The following is a 5,937-nucleotide window of genomic DNA, read 5'->3' on the forward strand; positions in this document are numbered from 1 at the left end:
AAAGAATATGATTGACCAGTAAGCAAAAATGCTTAGCTACAAGTGTGCTCAGAAACTTATTTATTATTATGTTTTATCAATTAAATTTCCTTCGTTTGAGGATCATAGGTGGTTTACAATATAAAAAACACAAAAATACATACCACCATAACAAACAAAAACAATACCCCACCCCAGGTTAAAAGGCCAACCATTATTTAATTAGCCAAAGACCTGAAGGAAGATAAAAGCCTTTGCCTAAAGATATGTAATGAAGGCACCAGGTGAGCCTCTCTGGGGAGAACATTGCTTAAATTTGCATAGAGTGCCCTAAAATGCTGAATAATCTTCATTTGATTTTTTTATTTTAAGAAATAGCAAATGAGGAATTGGGAAAGCTGAAATTGACAGAGGAAACAAATGAGAAGATGTGATGGAAGATTACACACTTTCTTTCTGGACAGCATGGGGGAGACAACTGGGGAGAGTTGGGGGAGGGGAAGAATATGCCATCAAGAATATGCACACACCCAGATTGCAGATTTTTTTGTATTCTTCCTCATTAAATAATGGTTGCTTGCAGAGAACATGTAGTCCTGGTGGGACTTGGTCACCTACTTCATATGCAGCCACGTGGTATGATCTTTTGAAGCCACTAGAGGAGTCAAGGCAGACAAATGAATGGGTGGTTCTGCAACAGATACCATGCAGCAATAGTTATTTATTTATTTAACAACGTTTATGCAGTATGATCGTGTTCCGGGGGTGGTGTGCATCTACAAAAAAATACATATACTCAAACCACTTCTTTGGAACTGCCCCCATTCTTATCTTTCTAGGACCATGCACTGAGCGGGCCTTGCGTGAGAGCACCCTGGGTAATGTTCTGCAAGGGAAAGAGCTTGAAAACTGTTTCTGCACCAGGACAACCCTGTACAAAAAAAGAGTTTTTAAGCTCTCCGCCTTCTGTGCATTTCATCTGTGTGATTTCTTGTTTCAACGGGCTTTTGGGATCTGACGGCTTTCAACAAAAGTGCTTGTGCTGTGTTGCTTTCATTGTAATTATCTGTACGGTTTTAATAGATTATGTGTATACAGTTTTAATTCTATCAGTGTTTAATGGTTTTTTAATTATCATCCTTTTCTGTGTTTTTAGTGGTTTGTATTTTTACCTGTAAGCCACCTTGAGTCAGGCCAGCGAAAAAGGTGGTGTCTAAATCAATCAGCCAATCAATAATAATAATAATAATAATAATAATAATAATAATAATAATAATAATAATTTACACTGGCTGGCCTTCAGTCACATAAAGTCCAATTCACAGATGTTAAATGTGTGTAAGTTGCAATCATATGTATAATTGTAAAAAAGAAACCCTCAAAGTGGTTTACAAAAAAAAAAAAAAGCATAGATATAGCATGTCAATTTCTCCTTCGGAATAAAATTTAGTTTCCCTTTCTCTCCCCCCACCCTGTTTTTAGTAGTATCTTGTACTATGGTGGTTACTAGAAAACAAGCTTTTCCCTTGCAGTTAGTCATCTTTGCAAAGCTGCTCAGAGAGGGTACATGCAAACTTTAAGGGATGTGCTATTCAAAATACCCATGTAGTGTGGATCTCATTGAGGGGAAAGATAGAGATAACATACATATGTGTCAGTGACCATCCTGCTATTACTTGGGTCCATGGTCACACTTAGAGAATTTTCAGAGGAATTGACCACTTAAATGTCAAAAACAGAGAAGGAGATCTGGAAAGGAATAGATGAATATGAGCAAAGTCATTTAGAAATGGTTTGCTTTCATTTTGGTTAGGATGATGACAAAGAAGTTAAGCCAAAATCTTTAGAGAACAGGTTTTCTTTGAGGAGGATGTGAAGGAAGGGAGAATAGGAAGTGGCCTCAAAGAAGAGGAAAATGGGTCATCCATAAAAGGTTCTCTGCACAAAATATCCTACCTTATTCAATTCCACCTGGTTTCCCACCATAAGGCTTGGGATCTTCTCTTAGAATTCTTGGGTCTGGATCAAGACCTCTTTTCTGTTTTCAAAAGAGATGTTGCCCATTCAGAAGGCAGCGCACAACCTTGGTCAGAGAACATCAGATAGATTTGTGTTTGTTCAGGAAGGGTGGGGCAGATAATTTTACATCCTGTTAAATTGTGCAAATCAGTTAGCAGGTGCCTCAAATGGCATGTGCAGGTTCTCTTTCTCCTCCTGGGTTCTTCAGCAATCTCCTGTGTGTGTGGTCCGATTCCCTTGATATTGTGTATGTGTCATTCATTATGTGTGATGTACCATTGTGCATTATGCATTACAATGCAAAGCGTGTTCTCCTTCATGGAGAGCACGTGTTGCGGTGGGGTCTGCTGAGCCACCCCTCTGTTACCAGGCAGGGTCTCTAAAGATGGCCTTGGGCAGTGATTGGTTCACTGGGTTGCTGGGGTAAAAGTTATGTTGCAATTTTGGTGGGAGGGTTAAAATGTTTAAGTACTCTGCACGCAGCCTGGAGCTTTCTCTTTGCTGCGTGCAATGGATCACCCGCCCACCCGCCCTTGAGTAAGGGGTTGTTGCATTGACCTTGCTATGCCTGTCATGGGGTCGTCTGCCGTTGGGGCAGGGGCCTGGTAGGAATTTTGTCCATCTGGCTGATTGGCTGGGCCATTTGGTTTTTGCCTACTGCGTAGCAAATCATCACAACTTGTAAGGTTGCGGTTAGGCATTGGTTATAAATTGGTGGAGGAGGGGTTAGGATAGGCTGGGCCTGCCCCTCTATGGTTGCTGCGGAAAGGGAATTCCGTTAAAGGAATCCTGGGGCTTGCCATTTTTTTCGTCCAATCCCTGGAATGGGACTAGGGCCGGCAAGCCTTCGGGGAGCATGCGGATGAGAATTGAGGGTCTGTGACTCAGCTCCATTTCTCCCCGACTTGCTTTCCCCCGCACTGTCTTTCGGTGGTGCCCGGAAGTCAGTTTTGTCCCCAGGCGGGGGGACAGATAGTCTTAACCAATGCCTAAACAACCACTCATGGTTTTGTATTTAAATAAAGTTGTGACCAAAATTATGCCAAAAACCTTAAACAAAAATTAAGTGTGCGTTGTGAGTTATTTGGGGGGTGGCTTGGGGACCTCGACACGCAATCATCACACACAACAATTCTGTTACAAGGGCAGTGTGTTTGTGCAAAATCCACATATGACCAAAAGCCTCTGGCTGGCAAGCTGGGGTTGGAGGGCAATAGCAAATTGTTTTTTCTTCTCTTCATCATCATCATCATCATCATCATTTATTCATACCCTGTCATTCTCGCCGGGTTTTTCCAGACACTCTGGGTGGCTTCCAACAAAAGATTAAAAATACATTAAAACATCAGGTAGGTAGCCGTGTTGGTCTGACGCAGTAGAAATAAAAATAAAATAAAATAAAATGGTATCTGAAGTGTGCATGCACACTAAAGCTCATCCCAAGAACAAACCTAGTTGGTCTCTAAGGTGCTACTGGACAATTATATATATACAGTCATATCTCGGGTTGAATGTGCTTCGGGTTGAGCGCGTTTGAGTTGCGCTCCGCAGCAACTGGGAAGTAACGGAGCGTGTTACTTCCGGGTTTCTCCACTTGCGCATGCGCAGACACGCAAAATGATGTCACACGCATGCGCAGAAGTAGCGAAAAGCGAGTTGCGCATGCGCAGATGTGCCATCACTAGTTACGTTTGCTTCTAGATGCGAACAGGGCTCCGAAACAGATCCCGTTTGTATCTAGAGGTACCACTGTGTGTATGTGTGTGTATATCTATCTATCTATCTATCTATCTATCTATCTAATCAGTCATTAAAAGCTTCCCTAAACAGGGCTGTTCAGATGTCTTCTAAAAGTCAGATCGTGTTTATTTCTTAGACATCTGATGGGAGGGTGTTCCACAGGGTGGGTGCCACTACTGAGAAGGCCCTCTGCCTGGTTCCCTGTAACTTCTCGCAGGGAGACAACCACCAGAAGGCCCTCGGCGCTGGACCTCGGTGTCTGGGCTGAACAATGGAGGTGGAGATGCTCCTTCATGTGCCCAAGCAAGAAAGTGGAGAGCAGGGTATGGCAACCAGCCTCCCTCTGCTACACAATGTGTGTGGAAGTAGTGGAGGCGCGCAGAGGAGGAAAAAGAAATCTGACTCCCTCAGCTATGGAAGGGATAACAGAGGCAGAGAGAAAGAGACACATGCAGACGGTGAAGCTCCATTCCAACTTCATTCCAGTCCCCCCTCCCACCTGCATCTCTCTCTACCTTTCCCCTCCCTTCCATAACCAATGGAGCCTGGGTTTCTTCTGCCTCACTCTGCCTCTGACACTTCCATGATCATCTTGCAGTATAACGAGCCAGGAATCTTTTTCCTCTTGTCTCCCTCCCTCTTCCATTCATATTATAAGCCTACCTACCTGCCTGCCTACTTAATATACAAACCAATTATGTAATCATTTATCCAATTCCTCCTCTACCCTGTGAACTGTTCCTGTTTAAATGATTCTAACTCCACATATTTCAGTGATTTTCCTCCATAGGGAAGAAGAAGAAGAAGAAGAAGAAGAAGAAGAAGAAGAAGAAGAAGAAGAAGAAGAAGAAGAAGAAGAAGAAGGGAGGAGTTTGGATTTGATATCCCGCTTTATCACTACCCGAAGGAGTCTCAAAGTGGCTGACAATCTCCTTTCCCTTCCTCCCCCACAACAAACACTCTAACGTGAGTGGGGCTGAGAGACTTCAGAGAAGTGTGACTAGCCCAAGGTCACCCAGCAGCTGCATGTGGAGGAGCGGGGAATCGAACCCGGTTCCCCAGATTATGAATCTACCGCTCTTAACCACTACACCACACTGGCTGAGATAGCAATTTAAGAATAAATAAAGTCTAATTCCACATCTTTAATTGCATTCTTTATCTCTGTTAAATGATAATTATATATCATTTATGATAATTATATATAATAAATCATCAAATATGTATAATTGCTTTTCACGTTTCTGTCCTTAACTAACACATTCTATCTAATGGCTACAGCTAAATAAACATATCGGACACCTTCAGGGATTGGGGGATGAGAGCTCCTTAGAATACATTCATTGTCCCATTGTTACTTCCTACTGCAGAGGAGATTTGGATTTCCTGAAAAACGGCCCATGTAGCCTCACATGAACATTGCTCGCCCCACCCCAAAATGTTCCACGCATTACTGAGCTTGTCTGTCCTGCCCTGAAGAAGTCTACATCTACGTCTGCAAAGCTGTTCAGGTACACATGTAAATGCTTCCCCAGTATTTACATTGTTCAATGTTTAGGTGATACTGACACCAAAACTAGGATTTGCATGAACAACCCCTTCAGTGAAAAATGCTGTTTTCTTTTGGTTAGAATGCATTGGATAAATTCATGGGTTCATTTGAATTGTCATTGATAGCTGAAGGGAAGTAAACACAAGCTGTGTTTGGATAATAATTTGAGTCTTTGTAAATTGTTTATGATGCTATAAACAGGCATCGAGGCCAAACACTTCTCACCATCCTTCACTCTTGATCTGGTGAACCAAGACTGGACCACAGTTTCTTGGCGTGAAGAAACAGAGGACTCTAGCACAATACAAGCCAGTATTTGCACCAAAGCTGACATGTCAAATGTTATTATTATTATTTCATATTTTTTCCTTTCTTTTACGGTAATTCTTTCTTTAAATCTCTCTCCCCCCTTGTTTTTCGTTTTCTTCTTTTTCTTTTTGATCTGTTAAGAAAGAGAAAAGAGTTAAATATAAAAATTTGAGTTACAGATAGGTAGCCGTGTTGGTCTGCCATAGTCAAAACAAAAAAATTCCTTCTAGTAGCACCTTAAAGACCAACTAAGTTAGTTCTTGGTATGAGCTTTCGTGTGCAAGCACACTTCTTCAGATATCTGAAGAAGAAGTGTTATCTGAAGAAGTGTTATCTGA

This window comes from Podarcis liolepis, assembly GCF_965112155.1.
Source record: "Podarcis liolepis genome assembly, chromosome: 8".
Classification (NCBI taxonomy): domain Eukaryota; kingdom Metazoa; phylum Chordata; class Lepidosauria; order Squamata; family Lacertidae; genus Podarcis; species Podarcis liolepis.